Source organism: Chinchilla lanigera, unplaced genomic scaffold, assembly GCF_000276665.1.
Source record: "Chinchilla lanigera isolate Chin_1 unplaced genomic scaffold, ChiLan1.0 scaffold00009, whole genome shotgun sequence".
Lineage (NCBI taxonomy): Eukaryota > Metazoa > Chordata > Mammalia > Rodentia > Chinchillidae > Chinchilla > Chinchilla lanigera.
This window is the reverse complement of record NW_004955410.1, coordinates 16,876,424-16,903,847: the sequence shown is the minus strand read 5'-3', so window position 1 is coordinate 16,903,847 and position 27,424 is coordinate 16,876,424. Positions and strand designations below refer to the sequence as shown.

The 27,424-nt window shown below is 35.4% G+C and overlaps 1 long non-coding RNA gene across 2 annotated transcripts; it reads left to right on the top strand.

Annotated features, from left to right (window-relative positions):
• On the top strand, nucleotides 1–26,319 carry LOC102017639. 2 transcript variants are annotated; one of them, XR_259842.1, is made up of 4 exons: nucleotides 1–226; nucleotides 19,465–19,606; nucleotides 21,157–21,428; nucleotides 26,069–26,319. It is a non-coding gene; the product is annotated as an uncharacterized LOC102017639 (long non-coding RNA). The 2 variants fall into 2 exon arrangements; XR_001232696.1 differs by lacking the exon at nucleotides 21,157–21,428.
• The last annotated feature ends 1,105 nt before the right edge of the window (nucleotides 26,320–27,424 follow it).

The following is a 27,424-nucleotide window of genomic DNA, read 5'->3' as shown; positions in this document are numbered from 1 at the left end:
GCCACCACCCTGCTGCACCCTTTGCTGTGACTCCTGGAACAACTGAGAACCAGGGTCTGAGGAGCAGGGTTCGTGCCTGTTCCCTGCAGTCATCAAGGTCTGACAAAATAAGCTCATGGACTCGGGTTTCTGTAATGGAAGCCCAATACTACCCGCTAGCAAGACTTGCTGAGGAAATTACTCCAACATAGTGAAGAGGCCGCCAAAAAAAGGAGCAAAATACAAGGTAAGTGCACTAATCAATTCATGTTATTTACAGAAATATTATTGATAACAATATTACATTTTACTTGTTTTCAGGCATGACAGTCTTCCACATGAAATACTTTTAAATATGTCGTAAAATCTCTGCCAGCCTCCAAAAATCTTGGTATCCAAGTTCTTACATTTAAATGTTTTATGTTTGATTTAAAGAATTTGGTAACATTTGAAGGACTTGCGTATCAAAATGATTATCTAAAATATATAATAATCTTCTTTTTTGGATAAAGAAAATATTCTTAATCAGGAAAATGATAATGGTTATTTGTATCCCTAGATCTCGCCTCGTAAGTGACAAGATATTCACATATATATATACGAACAGATGGTGACCAATATAATGACCAATTCTGATGGCCAGTTCTCTACAACATAGGCCTTATGCTCAGGGTAATTGGCCCGTTAGCAACATAATGTATAAAACAGGATTTGAGACATTTTGGTAAGATAAGAATGTGAGCCCAAAGAATTAATTTGCTCTCCTCAGCAATTCCTACTGGTACTTATTTTGAGAAAAATAAAACATTTTCATCAAAAAACAATCTTGAGGTGCTTAAATGTTTCTGCTCAAATTTTTTTGTTATGAAGTTTTAAAACACTTTTTAAAAATGTTAATATTAAGTGGTAGAGAGGACGTGGGAAATGAAACAGTTGCATGCTTCAGTGAATGTTTAAGGTGGTAACACACTTCTGGATGCAAGAGGCAATATATTAAATTTGCTATGCATTTTGAGTTAGCAATACTACTTCTTCAGATTTGTTTTAAGGAGATCCATATAATTGAAATAGTGTTCAACATCATGAAGTTTATATTAGGGAAACACAGAATGAACTAAATATCCACATACATGGGGTTCTATCAAAATTATGATATAACTAACTAGACATGGGTGTTCAGATTTTAAAAACAATGCTTTCTAATGTTACCTAAGGTTCTAAGGTTACTTTTTTGGAAAAGAGTCCCTGTACAGTAATATGTTTTATAAAAGGAAAGAACTTATTCAACAGATGCTTTTGAGAACCTGCGATGTGTCCCAAGGACTATTCCAGTTGCTGAGGAGACAGTAGTAGATCATACCCTCAAAAGGCCTGTCCTCATGGAGAAAGGGCTAAAGAAACAAACTAAAAGACTTCCTATTTGTCACACTGAACACTAAGCAGAGTTCATAAATAAACTCTTAAAGACTTTAGAATATTAAATTAATCTCACCTCTGATTTCTTCTTTGGCTCAGCAGAATTAATGTAGGAATATGATCACACTATTTTCCCACACAGTTTCACAAATTAGAAAGTGAAATGTATTGCAGGTTCAGAAAGAAGAAACAAAATTTTAGTGAATGTCTTATTAGAAATTAGCTTTGTCTTTCTAAACATACATTGTTAGCTTAAATCACTCTAAATTATGTTTTAAGACTATCACAGCTCACACGTGGATACCTTGCTCACTATTTCTTTGAATCAGTTTTTCGGGATGACTGCAGTCACGGGAGAGCTCCTGGTAGCTCTGAAAGGGGTTCCGGCGGGTCCCACAGCACCTTGTATGAGTTGCTCATGGGCTCAGCCTGTGCCCAGCTATGAAAGTCTGAAAGCTATTATCCAGTAGGTATGGTTCTGTGTGCAGATTCTGTCTTAAAGTAACTAGAGCAAATCATTTGGAAAAGATAATTCTATTTTAGTCTAATCATCTCTAGCTTTCATCATGTCTCACATTTTGGGATCACGATCACTGAATTATTGCAATGTGATGGTAGATGTGAAAGCAGTGTTCTTTTTTTTATTTGTCAGATACTTTTGGAATGCCTTTCAGACTCTACAGCTGATGACTAATATACACTACACTTTCCCTTTACCAAGTAGATTTTATTTCAGACAGGAGAGAAATGTTGAAATGTTGATACTGTGAAGGCAGTTTCAGTGTCATGCACCAAACATCAGAATAGGACATAAGGCTAGAAGAATTAAGGAGGGCTGGAGAATGGAGATATTTTAATTGTTATTTTAGGATCCACTAACATACAGATAGTACTGAGAAAAAGAGAAGACAAAGGCACAGATACAGCTTTTAGAAACTACTGGAATAGCAAGATAATTACTTTATCTGCCAACAAAGATTGACAGCACCTTCCAGTACTGTTCACTGAACACTGAGCACAAAACACAGTTCTACAGAGGCTTTTGTACATAGCCATTAACGTTCTATTTAGGTAAGTCAACTTTAAGACCATCTCAGGTGCAAGCAAGAATTCCCACATATATGCTTCCAATGATGCTAAATGTTCCTGACCCTGTAATCAAGGGGAATACTCAAGCAGAGAAATACTGGTTTTTTTTTAGCAATGTGTTCCAAAAATGACAAACATTATTTTGTTCTACAAAGTACATTTCAATACAATAGGAGAAAAATTAAGAGTCACAGGCATAGATTCTGTTTTTGATACTTTGAACATGTGCTACTTAGAATAGGTCACTTCTAACCAAATATAGACTACTGCAGCAGACTGAGAGAATTTAGAGACAGAATCAATCTGTGGTCCTATTCAGCATCTGTTGACTGAATGAAAGGAAACTCCTGCAGCAAATTTCTAAGTGGAAAAATGACCTACATTCATGACAAAATAACTGTTAGGATGCTACCAAACTGTGTGGAAGGGAGACGTCATCTCTTATAGCATCACCTTTTCTCTTTTCTGTATGGCAGTCTTACCACTATCTAATAATTTCTTCACTGTCTCCCTGGTGGCTTGCCATTCAGAACCACCTCTGCATGCTTCCCCTTCATGTGCACAAGCATTTACATATTGACCTAAATCTTCTCATACGCTGCTCAGAAAAAAAACAGGAAAAGTCATTTTTTTGTTGTTGTTCCGGATCTCATTTTCCCAGATGGTATTAAAACTGAATTTGACATGGACTAGCACCTGCATGCATAGTTTCTTTGCAGTTGTTTTTTGCGGGTTTTTTCACAATATATTTTAAGTTTTTCTCAACAAACACTTGCTAAAAAGTAATAATATTTTATAAAGAAATAATAATATAGAGTTAAGTAATGAAATAAAATGCACATTTTGTTTTTTCTCTCTCAAATATTTTTTTGAAAAGAGCAAAGAAGGAATAAATTATTCAGTTCTGTGGAAGGAGGATCACTCTAGAAAAACTTCTGTCTGCACTTCTGATGTAATTACACAGCATGTCAGTTGAGAAGAGTGATATTTGAAATCTTAAATATTATCAGTGATTTTGAGATTGGATTTCTTTTATTGCTGCGCTTCTATATGTTCCTTGTCAGCAAAGATAGCACTCTGTCTGGTAAATAAGCAACATTCAGGAAAGACATTTAAAATTTGTTGAAAATAATGATTGAGTTAATTTATACATTACTCGTGAAAATTCTTGGGCACCTTCTTTATTCCCATGTATCAGATATTGAAATAGGAATTCAATACGTCTCTAAGGAGGTGAGAGAGAAATATACAGTAACAACTTTGCTAAAAATTTTTGGGAAGAACAATCAAAATTAAGACAGCTGTTTTCTGTAACAAGAATGAAGAATTTATTTACAAAGGCAATTTTCAGCTCTTTGGCAAGGAAGAGAGAGAGACAATGAATGAAAATAGACATAAAAGACTTCTATGAATAAAGAGTCATATAATGGCAAGTTTTTGAAAAAAGCTAAGCCTGAAATTGATCTGATTATAATTAAGAGGGAAATGCTTGTCATCATTATAATTATTAAAAATGAAGTTCAATGAGAACATAGTGCTGTGGTAATAATAATTGAAACCTCTTAAATGATTAAAGCCTATAAAGAAATCATAACTAAGTTTCATAGCGAAAGAGAAAATGAATAAATAAATCACACTTTCATCTCTTAACACTGGAATTATATTGTCATAGGACGTTGAGGTTTTTCTTTGATCCCTTACAATTTTACCTATGACCAAAAAACTTACAACAAAGAACTGAAAATCCAGTGTACCAAATTGAGCAGCCGATAATCGGGAGTGAACTATTCAAAAATGACTGTACCACTTAGAGCCTTCTTGGCCTCTTCTACATTTTCAGGAAAGGTAGTCAAGAAGGAGAAGATAGGAATCAGGGTAGAAGTCGAAGGAACCCAACTTAAAAGGAACGCAGTATCATGTGAGAAACTCTTTCACAGATACATTAGAAGGGCATGATGGAGCCCCAAGAAAGTCAAATGCAAAAAGCAGAAGTGCCCACACCAGCAAGGGACTGCTTGGTAGGCTGCTTAAACCATAGATTTATTTCAAATATCATCTTTCCTCTCCCTGCTCACAGAAAATAAGCATTAGAATCAAATGACAAGTGTCAATGGAGGATCAGAATTCACCAAAGTGTTAATAGGAACTATATCCTCACTGGTTGGATATTGGAAGATTTCTAAAAATTTATGTATTTTTCAATTAAAACCATTTTAGTTGTAAGAGTGTGGCTTTTCTATATTAAAACTAAGCCAATTAAACATTAATATAGAAAAATTCAAAAGTTACTGATCTTTATTTTGCTTCTGATATGGGTGATGGAAACCAAGGTATCACACTGAGCCTTTTAAATTCATTTTGAGACAAGTTCTCCTTAATCTGTTCAAACTGGCTCTGAACTTGTGAACCTCCTGCCTCAACTCCCCAAGTAGCTGTAGCTGGGATTACAGGCAAGTGCCACTATGTCCAGTTTAACATTAGTAATCTTTATTGATCGACATAAACAGAATACCTTCATGAATATTAATGAAGAGCTCATTTTCATTCTTACATTTTCATTTATGACCTTTTGTTTTTTGATAAAATATGTTAATCAGCTCAACTGGAAAATTGCTGAATTAAGGATTATTCAATATAAGAGAAAATTTGCATCTTTACTTTCTAATAAAATTGTATAAATATTTAATTTATTAGTACTAAAACATTGCACAGACAACAATATTATGATCAAGATGGTGAAAACACAATTCAAGCTTTTGTAGAATCCTGGAATTAGTATATTAATCAAAGTCCCAGAGACAACACACAGTAAAAGGTACTACGCAGTAAAATGTAGACACTTCATGCAATGGGTAGCGCAGAACATGGGATATGTAACCACTGGTATATCCAAACAAGTGCAGACACGTGAAGGACATGTGACAAGACAAGAGACAAGTCAGGAAGTAACTACACAGACATTCACTGGACACACGAGTAGTTAATGTACACTAAGGTGGCTCAGTTCCTTTTCACCTGATAGTTACATGACATAGTTAAACCCAAACAATTGTACCAGCTGGATACTTGTTGACTACACATTAAATGAAAAAGAATGAATATTTTTTGTTGAAATAAAAGTATTTATTAAAACATACTAGTTTCTACTACATATATTTATATACTCTTCATTTTCTTTAATTGATAAACAACACAAATACCCAATTCAGCTTGAGAAATGTTTACTGAACACTAACCACACCCATCACGTTGTACAGAGTAACATATTGTTTCTATCACATAGATGACTCCATATTTATTATGGCATTTATAAAACACATGACAAGATCCAGGTTTTAGGAAAACACAATTTAAGCTAGGAGAAACCCTGAAAAACTACTAGGAGCAAGGGAAGAAATTCAGTGTAAACAGCCAGGAAATGTTATAACTTTGTGATAGGAACTTTGTGTGTGCTGCATCAGTCAATCACAATTCTACGTAGTAAGCATTATCTTTACTATTTTCCAAGGCAAGGAAATTATAATGCCTTAAATATTTTTCCTTGATCATTTCCTTAAGAGTTAATAATCTATTGGTTCTCATGCTCCTTCTACTCTGTCCCTCAGTTTTTAAAGGAAAGTGGGGTCATTAAGATGAATCTAGTGGCTTTTTCCTTTTCTTTCACCATCTTCAGCTCTGTTATTACTAAAATTGATTTCTCGGATCAGATGCAGCCTTTCACAGGCAGGAATAATGGCACTTGAATTTTGTGTGTGAAGAAATAAAAATTCTGGTCTAAGGAAAAGTAGGAATAATGAGCACAGGAGCTAGAAATATGAGAAGAGAAGAAAGAGATAAGAAGCATCATAAAATAAAATACCCAAACAGGTCTGGTAAGTGGATGCCGGTAGGAATACGGATGCAAACATGCACTAAAACACTTGAACAATGTATCTACACAGAAGAAAAGTAATATTTTAATCACTACTTCTTCCTTAGGTCAACTAAGAATAATTACCCTAATCACATGCTTGTTAGTCTCTCACAAACAGAAAAAAGTAATCTGCATTCATGTATTTCAATGGTGTTGGTTGATAGGACTAAATCTGCTCACTCCTTACAAACGATATCCTCATACCCTTCCTCAGTCAAGAGATATCCCTTTAAATACAAACAAAAGGATTAATGCATTATGAGTGGACTTTCCTAGTCTCCCATTCAACAGTGACTGCGCATACTAATGAGGAGCTGATAAAAGCCATCTGGGTAGCTCTGTTCAATCCTGACATTTAACTGTGTGGTAGAATAATATAAAAAGAGAATACAAGGTAAAATTTTCCTCAGCTAATTACTTTTTTCTGCTAATTTCTTTCATTTGTCCCCTCATTAATTTTAACAATAATTTAGAAATGGAATAGACCTTTGAGATAGTTTAAGCAAACCTTATCTAAAATGTAAGAAACATTTTAAATTGTAAGTTGATGACCAGTGGAGACACTGGAGAATCAGGGTGATATCATTTTGGAGACTGCTGTAATTAAATGCTGAGCTCTTTGATACAGTACCATCTGCAAGCTCTGCTGTAGCTTCTGCTGGTCTCCAAAGGAGTGACCTGTTTGACACTGAAAGTGCTTCCATCTGCAGGGAGAGTGGAGCTGCTTACCAGCAAACCTTGCCACTGTGCCTTAGGAGACCAATTTAAAGAGGCCTCTCTTTGTTTAGAGGCTTAACTCAAATCCTGGGCCTCAAAGGTGAACAAAAGTGGAAAGGGCTTGTAATGAGCACATATGCATTCACTTGTGAGCCTGTGTGTCTACGTGTGTGTGCATGTGAATATTGTATACTGCTTTGGTGCTTCCAACAAAGAATCAAACCTGTAGGCAGAAGCCTTACATTTTATCATTTACCTACACAAAGCGAAAAGACTTTGTTGAAAGATTTTGTCCTGCGATTATGCAATTCAAATCCTTTTACAGGCTTGGTATATCGTACTGTTTAGTAAGAAGCCATTTAGCAATGTATACACAATGGACGAAGACTAGAGGAACTACACAGACATGCAAGAAATTGTTGTTGTACCATGTAAAATTATTATAATAGAGTGGTGATGATGAAGGTGACCATGAGGATGAGTATGTACATAAACCATAATTCCTGGATCAAAGTAGAGAATATGTATATACAAAAGTAAAATACATTGAGAGTCTGGACATAATGTTTTTAGAATCCTCTGCACATATTTATGAAAATATTTCTTTTTTTTTTTTTTTTTTTTGGTTTTTCTCCGGTACTGGGAACCGAACTCACAACCTTGCGCTTGCCAGGCAGGCGCTTTTGCCGCTGAGCTAAATCCCCAGCCCCTATGAAAATATTTCTTCACTAGATGATAAATGTCTTCATTAAAGGACTATAGCTACTATTTTGTTCATTTTATGCTTTATATTTCTATGGTATTTTAAGCAGAATCTTCAAAAAAAGAAAATATTCCCTCCAAGCAGAAAATCACTTATATAACTAAAAGATGCAGGCAATGAATTTTTAAGAATACACAGATAAAAATAAGAAATATTTTTGTGGAAACATGACTAATATTGAGGCTCTTTTTACATAGTTCAATATGATGCAAATTCATTTAGTTTTACTCTTAAGTGTACTGTGTTTTGGCTACTTTTCAAAAATAGGCATGCAAAAGATAAATTCTAGTATTTAAAAGATTGAAAAGCTGACACTGAAAAGACATCAGAAAGGGGTGTAGAATACAGGAGAAAGAGTCAAATAAAGAGGTTAAAAAGTAAGAAATAAGAGAGAGTGAAATAGGAGGAGACAGAGAAGTAGAAAGAATGTCAGTAAAGAGGATAATGCAGAAGGAAAGAGGAAACACGGGAGACTGGAGGAGGGAAGGGGCAGAGAAGAGAGGTGGAAGAGAGAAAGGGGATTGGGGAACCAGTAGAAGAAAACAGAGAAGGAAGGAAATGAGAGAAAGAAGATAGGAAAGAATGGATATATATGAAAAGATGCCACAAAGGAACACAGTCCAATACAGTGGAAGGTCTAACACCCCTGAATGGCCCACATAACCTTTATTCATTCCCTTGAGGGAATATAATACATTCCTGAAAGAGTTGCTAAGAAATCTAGACTTGAACTTAAAAGTGAATCAGATTTAGCTCATCTAACACTATTCTTGCAAACATATAAATCTTGAAATGAACTTCAAATTATAAACACATTAGTTTTAGTTTTTTTTTTCTCCATACTGAGGTTTGCACCCAGTGCCTTGTCACTGAGCTATATCCCTAACCCCTTTTCATTTCTTATTTTGAGACAGGGTTTCACTAATTTGCCCAGTTTGAGCTCAAGTTTGCAGTCCTCCTGCTTCATCCTCCCAGAGTACTGGATTACATGTCGAGCCTTAGTTTGATTTTTATGCATGAATACTTTTCATCCAAATACAGTACTAGATCACTAATTAAAACCCACATTAAAATTTTGAAGTTTCAAAAATTGCCATTTTTACAAGGTACAAGCACCCTTTCTTTCCTTTTAGGATGAAAAACAGAATTTAATCCACATTATAATTTGTTCTACATAGAACTAATTGAATGGATCCCCTACTTTTTTAAGCTGGTGTGTAAAACAATACATCTGGATTGTCAAGGTGTAAGTGGAAGGGACTGGAGAGAGTTGAGGTATTTACCTGAACCTTTAAATTTACTTCAGGGTAGAGGGACTGGGCTGGGGGAGTTTGGGACATCAGACTTTGAAGTTCAAAGCCACAAACACGATGGGGATGAGCAGTAACTATACTTCTGATGAGTAGGTGGTTACCATCCAAAACAGATTATAATGGCAAGCAGTGGGAGTGGGAGCGCCCTTACCCGACAAAAGGAAGGGAATAACTGAGCTGGAGCACTATCTCAACACTCAGGGTCTAGCCCTTCACAGAGAAGTTCAATTTAGCTATAGCTAATGACACAATTCCTCCTAACGAGCCCTCTGACCTGCAGGAAAGTGGTTACCTGAAGGTGAATTTAAGCAGCTGCCCTTAAGAACTACATAGCAGCAGTAGCAGCATAACTATGCAATAACTCGATATGATCACAACCGATGCACCAGTGCCAGCCCTTCTGATGAAACATTCATTAGAACCGAGAGTGTAGGGGACGGAAAGATGCCTTAAGGCTCTTTACTACAGCAAAAAAAAAAAAAAAAAAAAAACAGGAAACCTCACTAAAGAAACAGTACCCAAGCCACAGGTCCTACAGCTTAGCTAGCAGTAAGTCTGATTGGAGGAAGTTACAAAAAAAGAAATGAGAAAGTGGATACAAAGTTTAGGAAGAGAACTAGCTCAGCGAGCACACAGCAGAACATAGAAGGTTTGGGGATGGATGTGAACTGAACTGAAGGAATGAAGGCGGGGTCAAGCTGAAAACTGCAAACCGCCTGAGGATGGACGCGGGTGATGGTAGATGACTGCGGAGCTCCTCCTCCCTGCCCTTGCCGTCTGCCCCAGGGAAGTCAGCAGGCAAGGGGAAGGCTTAGGGAATCTACATTCGTACAGTAAACCTGGGTTTCCTGAAAGGTTGGTAGGCTTTGGATGTGTTTTAATATTCTGTGTACAGGGCTAACAAATTTTGTGTTGGAATTGTGGGTAGGTGGGTTAGATCTCCATGAGAGAGCATGAATAAAAGTGGACGTTGGTTTTAAATGGGGTTTTTTGTCTTGAAGTCTTTTTTTTATATTAACTTTGGAATTTTGAAATTATTAGTGTTTCATTTCAAAGCATGGTTTGCTAATCTGCTGGGTATTTCTTATGCAGTCAGTGTGACATATCACAGTGAGTGGTGGTACAGTAAATAATGCAGAAAGAGCATGCCTTAAGCATAGATCTCTCCCAAGAATAAGTCATAGAGTATTGTGCAGAACGTAGTCCCAGAAACTTCTAATTTTTCCTTCTTTATGTCTTCCCAGAAGGCCCTTAGAAAGCTAGGTAATGCTGTTTTTATTATTTTAGTACTTGATTTTTATCTTCTTATTTTATAAGATACAGACATCATTCCCAACTGAGAAAAAAAAGAAACTCTATTCTTGTCTTTTTCCTAATTTTTTGCCAGCAAAACTTCATAAGAACATTCTATTTTCAAATTTATGCATGTCTAGTTACTAAAAGCAACTTAGATTCCTATTTTCCCAAACCATCTGAGAAGTATTGTGTAACATGCAGACACACACATAAACCCAAAGACATCTAACCACACCCCTGACATAACAATCCCTTCTCCACTCCCCTTTCCCATATGGCTCATAGTCTGCTTAGAGGAATCTTGAATCAGAATCTACTTACAGGGGATTGACAGCCTGTGATTTTTTTTGAAAGGTGTCCGATATGTTCCCTATGATCTGCGATGATTTGGGAATCATGGAACTGGGTAACTTACATTACAAATGGATATGTAAGAGCTAAGTAATAATGCTTAGTGATTTCTAACAATGGAAGGGTATGAATAAAGTATAATTTGGAAGCTCAGCGTTAAATCAGTATAGTAAGAAAAATAACCCATTTCAAGCATTTGTACAAGTTTCCATTATAGACATGATAAGGGCTATGGTAATCATTCTTGACATGGAAACATATGGCCTATATACAGCACAGGCTTTCTTAAACCTAGGGGAACACAGTTTTACGTTATATTACTCTCAGATTTTCAGTAGACTAGAGAACTGTTCTCAAAGAACTCATATCATTGCTTAAATATCAACTTGGGGATATTTAAATGAGCTTCCCTGTCTGGCAGATTTTCAGATTTTTTTTTTTCTGATAATAGTACAAATACAATGTCTCTGAACATTTCACAGATATATGTATATATATATGTGTGTGTATATATATATATATATATATATATATATATGCCACTACTTTACTGTTTAAATTTCTCAGTATAGTAGAGATGATTTTTAGGAAACCACAGGGGATGGAACAGAATCCTACTTTACAAATTACTTTTGCTTTTGGCAAGGTATCATTTCACCAAGCAGAATGAAAAATGTGATTCCTAGACAACAGCACAGTAGTTACTCAAAAAGATATTTGCATCATTTTGTGTTTGAATTTTCATAAAAACTGAAATGTAGACCAGTGTGCCATTCTCAAAAGACCTCTAATCATTTCCTTGTTCAGAAACTCTTTTGCCAAGAATATTCTCTGTATCCATAGCAAACTTAAAGGTTTGCTGGAGTCCTGTCTTTATGTGTTCAGTACTATGGGGAAATTATACAGACACTTTGGTATCCATCAGTTGGTGAATGGACCAACTGAAGAAAGTGTCAAGTGTGTTTATTTAGTGTCTATGTTTGGTTAGATTGTTTAAAATTTGGGAATCTACAAAAATAAAGCCCAATTATTCTGTTTGACATGAGTTATCAATGGTTTACTTAGCAATCACTGACTCCATGTAATTAGACACTCATAGTGAGAAGGATTATTGGAACTAGCCCAGAGTTCATGGGACAATCTGGTTTAGGATTTTTTTTTTTAAGCTAATAAAAGTAAAAATAGTACAATGTGACAACAGCCACACCGGCAAGGCTCCCTTACCAGAATAATTGATGACTTTTTATAAAGCTTTACAAGAAAGAAAGCTCAATATTAGGTTCAGCAGTGTTACATTCCAACTTCGAGCACTAATGGGATAGTGGTAAATAGGAGGTGGATGATGACGCTTCACTCACACGTGTCTCAAGGGTGAAACTCGATTCAGTGAAATCAACCTTTGTGTGGGAGGAATGAAACATTGTCATAAAGGACCAAGACACCCAATTGAACAGACAAAGGGACATTTCTAATCAGATAGCAGTGGAAAAGTTTATTGAGATAAGCTATTCAACTATCATACTGATAGCCCGGCATCATACCTACGCAGTGCTGTGCAGCAGACCAGCTCTTGGGAGGAACAGAATGACAAAGAAAGAGAGGAGGAGGATAGAGGGAGAGAGAGAGAGATTTGTAGCATTTGTTGACTGCCACTGTGGCCAGTTCAGGGTTACTGACATGTGGTCCTCAAATATGGTATTTTGAAAAATGCTGCAGACCCAGCTCTCAGACCCAGTATGTGCTGCCTCCAAAAACCTTTGCAAGAGTGATATATGGATCCACTTTACCCTACACTCTGGGAAGTTCCTTGGCCTCTTAGGTTGGATCTGAATTGAATTCACACCCTAGAAAAAATGTTAATGCTTCTTACAATATATTTTACTACTTTGTTCAATAGTCTAACATCCATGTAATTAATATACTCATTTATGCAATTCTAAAGATTCTGAAAGAGTGTGTGTGTGCCTGTGTGTGTGTGTGTGTGTGTGTGTGTGTAAAGCTCAGAGTTTGGTACCAACACTTTCAAATAATCTTCAAACGTAATGTAGGAAGTAAACTAAAGATAAGCCTGGGGTATGTCCTCAAACAATATGACTTCACTCTTTGCATGATATTCTCCATGGCTTGCACTGCCTTCAGAAGTTGTGTGATTTGACGATACCTGCTCAGTGGCATTGGATCTAACTTTATGGAGCTTTTATTGTGTAGCACTGAGGTCATTTATTTACATTTCTTCCCACTGAATGACGTCTGTTATGTACTACTTTATACTTGTGTTTTGCACAGCGCCTGATAATATGTTTAATATTTATTAACATCTATGATTTGACTGTAAGACAGGAAGGTTCTCAGAATTCTTTTCTTTTTTCTTCTGAAAATCAAACTCTAAAGTGTAACTGTGATTTCAAGCAAGACTCAATGTCATTGGTTGACAAAGGTGAAAAATATTTTATAACAAATTAGTTTTGCGATTTTAAAGGTGACCATTGGGAGTTTATGTTAAAATATGGTTTTTAAAATGTTTGCTTATATGTAGTTATCTATATCCAGTGCTTTGGTTTTTGCTGCTATTTCATTTTTGGTGGTGGTTATCCCTTAACTTGTAAAGTTTCAGTTATCATACTCCTCTATAAAAAGCAGTATTCTGTTATGGCAACTGTTGGAATAATAAAGCTTTGCTTTTGCTCCTGGATTAAGTTTTTATGTTTCGTTGAATCCAGTCCACCCAGATTGACTTTAAATAGTGTTTACTTAAACTAGTGTAGTTCAAAAAATAGTATAAACAGAAGGTGAGAGGTACTAGATACATAAGTAAAAAAATATTCTGTACACATTAAAACTTTAATAAAAAAGCACTCAGGGCAAAGCACTGTCTCACAGATAGCAGTGAGGTGTTAGAAGACAGAAACATTCAGATTTTGGAACTTACACACCTTGCCTTCAAACTTCTGCAAAGAAAGTTATTTTGGGAAAGCAAAGTAACTCCCAGGGAAAGGATCTTAAAATTAAACTTTGTTTGATTTATTTCATTATACTAGAGGTCAGGACTTAAAATTGTTCCTTTTCATTTCCGTATAATAAATTTTATTCTTTTCTCTCCATAAAATAGAAAATATTCTTAAACAGCAGCTATTTCTTGAGAATATATGATGTACAAGGTATTGTGTCATGAACTAAAATTTTTACAGTAGTATTAATTATTTAAATTCAGTCACTGCTCACAAGGAACTCAGGCAAGTGGGAATGAGACAGAATGAGATGATATGCACTGGATGTTCTAGGGGTGATAAATATTCAATAGTCCATTAACAGCAAGTAGGAAATGATTACTTTAACAGGCTGTAAGGAGCGGACAGGGCCCAGTAAAGACACATAGATACTTAGGCTTGCAATTGAGAGATTCAAAAGCCTTTTCCAGGTGCACAAAATGAACTGAGCATTCCAAGGGAAAGCAGAGAATGAACGGAACTCAGAGAAATGGCTCTGCAGGGAAATGAAAGAACAACAAATAATTGCATAAATAGTGGGGGAGAATTTGTATCAGTGGCCCCAGAGGAAGAATTGTGTATTGTGTTTGTGCCTAAATGGCATTACCCACTACCTTCGTGTTATATTCAGTTTCAGTAGTGATTTTTAAAGAGATGAGTAGAGTCAGAACTGTGACTTAGCAAAGTCATGGTCTAAAATGGGAAAATAAGCTTAGCAAAGTCAAGAGAAGACAGGAGAGTGAGTCTAAGATATAAAAAGATTTTGGCTCTAAGCACCAGCAGTAATGATGAAAAGGGGACAGAATGAAAAGATACTTTTAAAAATAAGGTTTATAGCTAAGGAGAAAAGGGAGTGGAGGAGTGAAATCAAAGGTAATTATTTTAAAATTTCTATTAGAAGACTGCAAAGTCAGAAAATGAGAATGAGAGGTACCCTCAGCCATGCCGGGCTGACAGGAATTTGAACATTTCCAAGCCATTCATTATTGCTTAGCTACTTGCTAAAGACGTGAGACAGACAAGGGGTACAGATGGCCTCCTGAAACCTGAGCCCTGCCTCTGCGCCTCTCCTTACTGTGTTTCCTCAGCGTCTTACACCATCACTCTGCAGAGTTAAAATCATCTGGCAGTCAAAATCTTCCGCAAATGTTACTATTAATGATGAAAATCATGCTTTACTAAGATACAGCTGCTGTGAATGGAAGAATAATTCCAGGTTTTAAAATCCAATAAGGGCGGGGTCCTATCTCAGCTCCTGCTATTTGCTAGCCATGTGACATTCAATAAGGCACCTACGCTTCCAATTTTCCTTCCACATTCACCTTCCAGGAAATTTGGGAGGAATAAAGTAGGCAATGTATGTGACTGACTCACCATGTATTGCAGATGCATAGAGGAAAAGAGAATTTCTGCAGACCTAGGCCTATGTACTTTATACTAATTAGCTCACAAGGCTACCTATGATGTAGGACACAGATGATACATGGAAGTTGGTTTTAGTTTTTTAAAAAATAGTACTTTTTAGTCTCTGTTTTTACTTGCAGGAGAAAAAAGATGAATAAATCACTATTTCATTAGAAATCTTCTATCCTTTTACAACATTTTAAATTATAATTTCTAATCAAATTTCCAATCAAATTATTGAGAACACAGTATGCATTATTTTAAATGCATTTTTTCTTAATTGGGGCAATCCTATTTATTGGAAAAATACTTTTGGAAGATGCACTTTAGAACTCTTCTTTACTAAGTAATTTAATGCATATTTTATAAACTTTTTTAAAGTTTTCTATTAATAATCCAAAAGCAATCAGACCATAATACAATCTGCTATGGTTTACATCTGGATATCCCATCATGCACCCATAGGTGGGGCTTTCGAGAGGTGATTGGATCATCAGGGCTGGATCATGGATCATTATGGATTAGTCCACTGATAAGTTTAGCTTTAAATGTGATACTGGGGACTGAAGCCTGGTCAGAAGTGTCAGGTCACTGGGAGTGTGACCTGGAAGGGTTTATCTCTCTTCCCAGATCCTTTCTTCAGACTCTGCTTTCTCTCTCTTCCTTTCCCTGTTTCTCACATGCCATGAGCACTCCTTCTCTGCCATAGTCCTCTGCCATGCCATCCTGCCTGGAGCCAGAGGACCATGGACTGAAACTCTACAACACTTTAAGTCAGGGTATTGGGTATTCCCAGGGAGGAGAGAAGTAATGAAGTTACAGATGGAACTAAAACAATTGTCTTTTGAAAGTATTTTATGAGTTTTGCTATTCTACTTTTACTGTTACACTGAGGCATATAGAAAGAAAGGAAAATATTCCACACCAAGTCCCTCAGTGAGTACAAATAGTTTCCTTCACAAATAATAAATTTTAAGGAAAATATTTGAACTTTATTTACCCTTTGTATTTTGGCTATAGATTGTCCCAACAGAGAAAAAGGAAAAATAAAATTCTTCCAGTATGTCAGTGTAATATAACTTCTGCTTCCTATTAAGTATTCATCTTAGAATGTTTGGCACCTACAATAATCCTTCAATAATATTTATGAATAAATACACCCTTATCCAACACATTAATAAAAATACACACATTTATAGTCAGTTGAAATTCTTCATCAGAAAATAAACAATCACAATGTACACTTCCGAGGCCAAATTTCCATTATACAAAATAGTTTTTAAAATCATAACATTTACCATAATAAAATCAACACAAAGTTTTCTTACATTGGAATACTTATGAAGCCATCAAAAGTCACAAAACAGCATTTCACCTATTAGAGTCTTAGGCTTAAATCAAGTTATGAATAGCATTTTGTAAGTTTAGGTGGAAATATAACATGAATGATACTCAAAAAAGTGTTTTGTGTGTTCACATATAACAGAATTATAAGGGATTTCACTTTCCTTTTTTTTTTCTTGTGGCACCAGGGATGGAACCCAGGGCCTTGTTACTACAAAGTGATAGCTCTGTCGCTGAGACATAGCTCCTCAGTTTCCTTTAAAACATATTATGTTATTTTAATGTTCTACAAAAGACAAGCATTCTTACTGTATTTGTTCAACACATGTTTATTGTGTAGCTACAGTAGTACCAGTAACGGAGCAGATTCCTCAGTGAACCCAATAAATTAGATTCCTGATATCATTTCATACCCGGCATATTTACAAATACTTTTTCTACACAGGCATACAGCACACACACATACACACATTTAAAATGTCAATCCACGGGCTGGGGATTTAGCTCAGCGGCAAAAAGTGCCTGCCTGGCAAGCGCAAGGTCGTGAGTTCGGTTCCCGGTACCCGAGAAAAACCAAAGAAACCAAAAAAAATAAATAAATAAATAAAATAAAATGTCAATCCGGAACATGTTGGTAGTAAAATGGTAAAAAAATTGCTATTTAATGAAAATTGGTACCTTTTCCTTAGAAAAACTTAAAGCATATATTTGTTGATGAAATATTTATACTTTTAAATTCATTTATTAACTTCAAAGGAATATCATATAATTAAGTGAAATAAAGATGCATACATGAAAATATTTGCTGTGTTTCATAATAGGAAAATACTGCATTATAATTCGCATTTAAATATAAATATTAATATAGAAAAGCGGAACAATGTTATCCCAGTAAAACCTCCTTACAAACATCTTTGAGTTATTAATTCAGGTTAGATACAGGAAAATTACACAGTACAGCGTTGCTTATAAGTTGAAGATGTAAATGTTCCACTTTAGCCTCATTTGCAAGAAAATGCTTGATATTTACATAACAAATAATGTTTTGGAATTTATTTTTGAAAATGTTTTATCTTAATTCCTTAAAGGGCAGTCATGACCAGTTTGAAACTTACACACCACTGGGCAACATTTGCATAAACTAGCTCCTTTACATCACCCACTCCCAAGCACATTCAGCTCACACTTACTGGGCCGCACTGCCTGGAGTCCTTTCTCATGGGAAAGTCTCTCTGAGTCGTGGTCTCTTTACTTTCCCTTCTCTCTTATCTCACTGGACTGACCTGTTGAAAGCATTTTCCTCTTTGAAGAACTGAGGAAAATATCAGCTCTTTCGTACAAATGCTCAAAGTAGCCTTCGTTTCTCCCTACTGTTTACTTGTGCTCACCACGTTTCTTTTGTTTTTGTGGTTTATCCAGTATATGTTTTTCCTCTCCACTTATGTTGTAAATCTTTCAATGGAGATTTTGTGATTGAAAGTTGTAATCCCTAAAACTCAAACCAAGCACACAATTTATTCCTCCTGGGAGCATGGTACATATTTATTAGCTTAAATTGATTCAATTCAGTATCTGTACATGGCTCTGGGAATATCTATCCCAAGAGAATGAAAGAAAGCAAGATTTGTTACAGGTGTATCTGAGTCCGTGTAATTTGAGATATGTGCCAAAATATTACATCCAAAACTTATAGACTAAAAATCGATATGGTATTTTTAAGGAGTTCTTACATTTCTCTGGCATAGCAATTAATGTTTGTATATTATAAATATAAAATTTGTAATTTCAAACATAATAGGCATTGTTATAAGTGTAGTGTCCCTGGTCTCTGGCTTTTCCTATCTTCAGTTTCATGATGTAATTACTTACACACCAGTGAATATTTCTAGCTTTGATGGAATTAAATTTCATACGATGCAGTTACTATTATTGAGCAGAGGGCCACATCTTCCAGTACTTCCCAATGGACTCATGACAATCTCCTTGGTGCTGTGACATTGGTTTACATATTAGTCACTTTCCTGTCACTGGAATAAAATACCCAATACACACAACTTAAGAGAGAAGAGGTTAATTTGAGTTCACAGTTTCAGTGGGTTCCGTCTATGCTTGGTTGGTTCCAGGTACCATGGGGAATGGCAGAACAAGAAGGTGGAGGAAAGCTATTCACTGTATGGCTGCCAGGCAGCAAAAGAAGCGAGGAGCTAGGATTGAGTATACACTCCTCCAAATCAGCCTCCAGGGACCCATCGCTACCTCTGAACTTGAGACTGGGGGTATACTTTAGATCCAAACCATAACCGTTCCCAGAAAATTTACTCCAAGACTCCACATACCTTCTATATATGAGCTTCCATTGCTTGGTGCTCGTTATCTGTGCCATGATGGCATCAGCGCCATCACTGCAGTTATGAGACACAGATTAATAGTTCGTAATTGAGTTTTTCTCAAGATAGGTCTCAAATTGTTATTCCAAGACACATTAAATTATGCTTTCATTCAAAATCTGTAGTTTTAAATAATAATTTTATCTAGTCATGCCTCTGGCAATCTTTTAAAATATTACTATTAATAATTTAAACTCTTTTACCTTTATTGGGTAATCATATTAGGGACTGAACTTTTTCTTCAAATCCAGTATTAAAAGAATTAATTCTTTTGACTCAACTGCATGTTTGAACATGTAAAATGTTATTTTAAATGTGTGACAGGAATTACTCTTGCACATCTAATCTACATTGTATATATTAAATATATCTTTTGAATGCTAATCCCATTAGGACTTCAGCACTGATACTGAGCTCGAAAATTGAATATTTTTAAAAAAATCTACCATTCATTTCTAGGTCAAGATGACTTACATAAGTTTTCATTTATTTTCTTGCCAAAAAGTTTTTGATATTACAAAAGAACCAATGCTACCTCTGAACCAATGCTACCTAGAAAAACTAGAAGGATTCCATCCCGAGGACAAGGAGAATTTCTTAAACACATAAAGCAGATGGGATTTAATTGGAAAGGAAACCCCACAGAGGTAAGCAATTGACAACTCAATAGGAACGTCTGAAAAAAGGAAAGTTTTCCAAATAGAACACCCCAAACCTCCCAGGATCAGAGAAAGTCTAGCTTGGGAACCAGGGTAGCCCCTGGGGCAATTGGCAAGGTAATTAATTAAAGAGCTCTAAGCCTACTGTGCAGGGATACAATTCTCAGGAGCAAGCTGAGGAGCTCTAAATTAAACGGGAAGCCTGCCTTGGGGAACTCCCAGGGTGAGCTTGGTGCCAGGGAGAGAAGTAGGGCAATGCCCCAGTCAACTTGCAGATACAAAGTAGACACAAAGTTCCCTCAGAGAGATTATTGAAACATTAGTCTTTACATAAAAGATAAAAATGACAGTAGAAGCTATTTAAATATGTTTAGAAACTTGGATGAGAAAAATCATCATCTTTATACAAATTCCCAAAATCATAAAGGAAAGCTTGGCATATTTGACCATACTATATATTAGTGATATTAGGAAAATAACACTATTATTAATCTTAATTGAAAGTAAATTGATTCAAACTTTTTTGTAGTAAAGTTTGGTGTGATTTATGACAGTATAGCATTTTAGTATAAAATTAGCAAAACCTATCCCCTTCTACATGAGGGTAAACTTTAAATTAACAAAATAGCTGTCTTTCACAGGAAATGTGATAAAGATAAAATGCCAGCAGTGTTACAAGGCTAAATTGTGAGTACACCCCTCTAGATTGGTAGTAAATAGATAGTGAAAAACCATAATCTGGGTGTCCTTGGGTGTTGTAACTCTCAGTGAAGGAAAATACCTAAATTTCTTCCTAGAAAACTGGGCTTCCTTTTCTATATTCTATATTCCTTACTCTAATGGAATATGATATTTGGTGTGACCTGTACTAATCTTATAATCTTGAACACATAAATAATCTGTTAAGATCTCTGATAGCCATTGAAAACTTGCACAAGTCATCTGAATTTCTTAACCCTAAACAATAACATTCATACATGTATAGTAACATGTTTAGAATATGAAACCCTTATGTGCATCCAGAAATAGCAAGAATGAAACTTGAATACACTATGTACTATTTTGTATATTCTAATAGAATGAAATAGATTTGTGTCACTTAAATGTAAAAATGCCCATGAACAATTCTCCAGTATAAAGAACGTGGTGGAAAATAATATGTGTTCATTCTTCTATACATGTATGTGTTTCAGTCTCCTCTAAGACTTAGGTTACTCTACATATGCACACACCTGATTGACTAATCCCCTATAACATCAACTACTTAACAATTCCAGTCTTTCAGGGAAGTAGATCTGGCACTTCTGCCACTATTTCAGAAAACTGAATATTTTTACATCATTCTTATGAATGTCTTAGCTAACATAATCTTTGAGAAACTACTGATCTGATGATACTTTAACTCACAAAAGGAATCTCCAGTTTAGACTGGTTGTACACTAAAATAATCATAAAAGATTTACAGAATATCAGTGTTGCAAGTGATGTCAGCAAGAACATAGAACAGGAGGTACTCAGCCCTTTTGTTTCCCCCACAGGGACATGATTTTGCAACCATCAGTGGACAAAAGTGCCTTTGGGTTTTAGGTAGGAGGCTGAGAAATCCCAGTGGAGGCTAAAACCAAGGAAAGCTTCTTTGGGAAGGCAAGCCCATGCCCATGTGGCAGGCTCACCAATCACAGTCCCAGGTGCAGACTCAGATACAGTCCCTTCTACTGTGTACTCAGCTCTAGCCTTGCTGTCTGTGGTTCTACCACCAGCATCACACCCTCAAGAACACAAAAGAAACCAGTGCTCGTCCTAGACCCAGGTAAGAAACCTATAATCTGCAGTCAGCAAAACCTCCATGATCAAAATTAGACAGTTAATTTAAGAAATAGAACAAAAAAAAAAAAAAAAGGAACATGGAAAAAAAGAACTAGAGAAATCCTGGAGCTGGAGACTACAGTGAAATTTTCAGTACAGATCACTAAATGTAGACTTAATTATGCAGAAGTATCAGTGAGCCCTAAAACAATGTATTTGAAATATTCCATTAGAGAAATAATAAGTGAAAAGAGAACAAAAGACTTATAAAGCATCACCTAATAAAATGATACATGCACTATGAAAAAGAGAAAAGAGTAAAAAAAAAAGAATAATAGCTTAGAACTCTCCCACTCCATGGGGAGTAATGAATGCTTTGATTTGTGAAAGTCACAAGTCTCCAAACAGATTGTACCCAGAAGCATCTATAGTGAGATAGAATTAAAATATCAAAAGCTGGAGAGATAAGTTTGCAAAAACTAAAACAACTTGTCATTTACAAGGGAAGCTATATAAGACTAGCAATTGATTTTTTCATCAGAAAACTTACCAGCCAGGACAGAGTGAAATGATATATACAAAGTATCAAAAGCAAAACTGACAGCCAAGAATGCTTAAACAGAAAAACTGTCACTTAAGAATGAAGAAAACAATGCAAATTTGTTATACTACTAGTGTCTCTTAGAAAAGGATGAATTTTGCTAATATCGGATGAAACAATTTTATGCCCATCTCTTGTACTCTGAGTAACTACTTTAAAAATAACAATACAAGTGCATTAACTACTGTTATTCTACCATTATTTTGTTATGAAATTTTGCTTTACTTTTTTCCATAAAAAAGAATCAAGAAACAGATAAAAACTTTTCAAACAAACAAAACCTGAAAGAGTTCATTACCAGCAGACCTACCTTGTAAGCAGTTCGAGTTCAAGTGTAAATAAAAATACATTAAACAGTATGAAAGTGTATCAAAGTATAAATCTCACTGCTAAAGATAAACACAGAATAGCATACTATTATAATGTTAGCACATAAATCACATTTAACAATAATGTGTAAGGCATGACTGAAAACTACAGTAAATGTTTAAAAGTGTTTTGTTATATTAAAAGACAAATCATAATACTCTTCCTCGGTTCATGCACACTTATCCCACCATTCTTTCTGAAGTAGTTCTAGAAGTCCTTTTTTGTGAGCTGACATCATTATGAAGTATGAGCAAAAATATGATAAATATTGCTGCTAAATCCCAGCCGATGGAAAGACAGGCTCATAAAGACATTCTAAGGTCTCTCCATTCTCATTTATAGAATCTATTACCATACAACTTCTGACTCTTCCCCAAAATCAAAATGTGCATGAAAGGTAAATATTTCAAATGGACTCAGAATAGAAAGGCAGCCATGACTGTACAACTATAGACACAAGAAAAGACTTCTAGTGCCACTCCAGAAAGTGGCAAGATTGATGAGCTCTACGTGTTCGAAGGGAGGGGGAATATTTTGAAGAAGATTAGTAGCAATGTGTCATTTACTGTATTTTTAAATACATATTTTTCATCATATATAAATTAAAATATAAAAGGTGAGAAATAGCTATAACTACGGAAATTTGTTAGTGGAAAATAATACAGAAAGAAACACAATCTGACACCAATTACATAAAATATAGAGAGGGTAAGGTACAGTCTTTGCATATTTGATTGAACTAAAAGAGCTATCAGTTTAAAACACACTTCTGTAACTCAGATGTGTTCAACGTGAGTCCCTTAATAATCAAAAACAGAAAAAGTATGTTGTATAAACAAAAGATAAAGAAGAACCAAAGCAGACCACTACCAAAAAAATCATCCAGTCATAAAGATAACAAGAGGAGAAAAGAATAAGAAAACTAGAGATGAAAAATATTAACAAATTGGCAATTATAGACACTTAATTATTAATAACAACTTTAGAGATAAATGGCATAAACTCTTTGATCAGAGGACATAGATAGGTTAAACGGATTTATAACAAGACCCAACTATCTATGGTGTGTGCAAGAGACCTGTTATACATTTAAGGATACACATAAGCTGTAAATGAAAAGGTGGAGGGAGAAATTGCATGTAAATGGTAACCAAATGACATCATTAGTGACTTTGTACGTATCAGATATGATAGATCTTAGTGAAAAACAGCCACAAAAGATGGAGCTCATTGTATAAGGGTAAAAGTGCTGGTTCAACAAAGATACAACAATTATACACACATCAAATGTTAAAACTTGTGCAAGAATAAAGCAAATATAGACAGGTCTAAAAGTAGAAGCACATATCAATACCTTGATAGTAGAAATGTACATCATCTAATGCTAGAGTCAATAAGTAACAGAGCTGAACAATGGTAGAGATACAATGCACCCAACAGACATGCACAAAACTTTCCGCTTGACAGCAGCAGTCACATCATTGTCAAGCAAACACGGAACATTCTCCAGAAAAGATAACATTTTAGGTCACAAAACAAATCTTACCATATTTAATGAAACTGAAATCATTTCAAGTAACTTTTCAAACACAATCATAGGAAGTCAAAAATCAATAAGAGTAAATGAATGGGGCAATTTGAAAACATATTCATATTAAAAACACTACTGATAAACTACTGGAATGAACAGATATCAAAATGGAATTTTTTTTAAATGTTGAAACTAAACTGAAAACATAATTTAACAAGATATATGGATAAAACAAGGCAATAATAGTAAGTGGGAGGCTTACAGCAATAATCACCTGTATTTTAAAAAGAAATAATTTCAATGAACAAACTACCTGTATACTTCAAGAAACTTAGTGAGAGTAAGCACAAAAGAAGAAAGAAATTGTTAAAAATTTCAACAGGAATAAATCATTAAAAAACTCAACCAACCTACGAGCTAGGATTTTTGTTTTTCCTTCTGTTTGGTTTTTGTTTGGGGAGGTTTATTTGTTTTTATTTTTGCAGTCCTGGGTCCTGAACACAGGGCACTCTGCCCTGAACTTCAGGTCCAGCCTTTCCTTTCTTCTTTAAACTTTGAGACTGGGCATTGCTAAGTTGCCCATGCCGGCCTCGAATTTATGCTTCTGCCTCAGCCTCCCAAGTAGCTGGAATTATAAGTGTGTAGCACCTTACTGGTTAGAGTTCTTTTTATTAAGATAAAAAATTACAAACCCTACATATACAGACTAAGCAAAAGAGAGAAGATTGAAATAAACAAAGCCAAAGATGAAAGAGAAGACATTAAAATAGATGCCTGAAAAATAAAAAGATCATATGGTATTATTATGACCCATAATACATTGACAAATTGGAAAACAAAAAATGAATAAATTATTAGAAACACGCAACCTACTAAAACTGACTCAAGAGGAAATAAAAAGTATGTACAGATCAATAAGAAATGAAATTGAATTAGTAATCAAGGTCTTTTTAACAAAACCCAGGACCAGGTGGGCTCACAGACAAATTTTACCAAATATTTAGAAAAGTATAGTCTTTCTTAAACTCTTTCATGAAGTACAAGAAGGAACACTTCCAAACTCATTTTATGAAGACAGTGTAGTCCAGAAATAGAATCACACAAACAGCCCAACAAGTTTTGTACATTTTCAACAAAGGCACTAAAATTCCTGAAGGATAGACATTTCAGCAACTGATGATGGAGCAACTGGATATAAAGAGGCAAAACCATGAAAGCTGGCCTAAACCTCACATTTTATACTAACCTTATCATCAAAGGAATCATGAGAAAATAAAACTGTTAGGAGGAAGTCAGAGATATTCTAGAGTTTAGGAATGAGAAAACAGTATGTGGATTTGATATCAAAAGCATGATCCACAAAAGGAAACTATGACAAGCCAAATTTCACCAAATTAAAAGCTTTCACTATGTATAAAATTCTGTAAAGGTAGAAAAGAGAATGCATCAATGTGGAGAAAATATTTGTGAACTACACATGAAAAAGAAATTATTCTAGAAAAAAACAAAGAATTCTGTGTGCTTACCAGTACACATAGGACAAAGTCTAATTAAAAAATGTGAACAAATATAGTTCCATGGGGAGTTATAAATAAGCACATGAAAATATTCGATCACTCATACGTTGCTGATGGTGATATAATATGGTACAATGCTTTGAAAACAATTCAAAAGTTTCTTACACACCTAAGAATCAAAGACAATGTAATCCAGCGATTACACAATTGTTTATCCCTTAAAATGAAAACCTAAGCACACAAAAAGCAGTTTTTGTGTAATTGTAGCAAAATGGTTATAGCAATTTTACTTGTGGGATTAAAACACTGAAAACAATCCAATGTTCTTCAATGGGTGAATAATTAAACATGCTGTTAAACATAATGCACTATGAATAAACTATCAGTTCACACCACAATTGGCATAAAGCCCAAGACATGACTGTGATCACTCATTCTGCTATGTCAAGTTGACTTCAGTAAGCACTGCCTAGCAAATTAGTAAACTTCTGAGCATATCTGTGGATGATTGACCGCGGTCCTAAAAACCAAGTGGGGAAACTCACCTCAAATGGGGGTGGCACCAGCCAACAAGCTTGTAGCCCGGGTGAAATCAAAAGGGAAAGAAGAAAGTGTTTCCTTTTCAGAAGAGCTGCAATCTTCACCACTACATTTGAACACTGATCTCCAGTCTCTTCAGCCATCCAACACACTCACACCAGTGATTCTACAGTGACTTTCGAGGCCTTCAACCTTTGACCAGCACTGGATCCTCTAGCTCTCCAGTACATAGACGGCCATTTTGGATTCCTCTGCTCCTGATTCTGCAGGCTGCCATCATGACTTTTCTGTGTCAGATTCTATAAGCCTATCTAATAAATCCCTTTGTGAAATTCTACATATATTTTATATTTATTCTGTTCCTCTAGGTAACCCTAATTACATACTCTTTAATTCTAATTATATAACATTCTCAATGGCATAATTATAGAGTTTGGGAATACTTGACAGATCTTACTGGGAAAGGAAAAGAGGAGAATATGATTATAAAATGGTAGCATTAGGGATCCTTGTGATGGAACAGTTCAGTAGGTGGGCTCTGGTGACTGCCACAGAAATCTACAGAAGAAATAATTTACAGCATGAATACACACAAGTGCAAATAAGTGTATGAAAAATTGGTGAAGTGTAAATGTTGAGACACATGAATTATATCAAAGTCAGTTTCTTGGTGAAGGCATTCAGCTATCAGCCATAGATCGAGAAGATGTTACAATTGGTAGATATTGGGTGAAAAGCATATGTGATCCCTTTGGTATTATATCTAATACTTGCATATTAATCTACCATTGTCTCAAAATAAAAAGTTAAAACAAAGAAACAAAACAAGCTAAGACTCTATGGAAAAGATGCTCACTTATCTTGTTTGGTGGAACCTAACTAATCCATGTCTTTGTAAAGTTTTTCAGGCAAATATAAGTGAATCTCAAATTGAAAATGATTGCTAGCTCATAATCCTACCATTCTACATGTATCTGGCATTTGCTTTAGTTTAATCTGAATTTTCTGTCTGAATACTGTTAATCTAAACACTATCTTGGATTACCTGGAGGTTTCTGTAAATTGAGCAATTGCAGTGGGATTGCTCTCTGCCATAGTTCAGGTTCAATGTCTTGGTTCATGTGATGGTCTAAACTTATTTGTCAACTTAGTTGGTTTGGGAGCTGCATATGGGATTAGTAAGGCACTCTTGGGTGAGTCTGGGAGGGTCTTAGAGATGCGACTTTGGGAACTATAGTTAAGTTCCAACATCTTCTCTGATGCTCTTTCCCTCCACTACTGTCCAGGTACTGTTAACTAAGCATCAGTGCTCTCCTACGTACATCTGCCATGATGTTTCTGCCTTGGAGCCAGCCAACCAAGGACTAAATTTCCTGAAACTATGAACCTCATTAAACCTCTCCTTCTTTAAATTGTGGTTTTTGGGAATCATGCACCAGGAA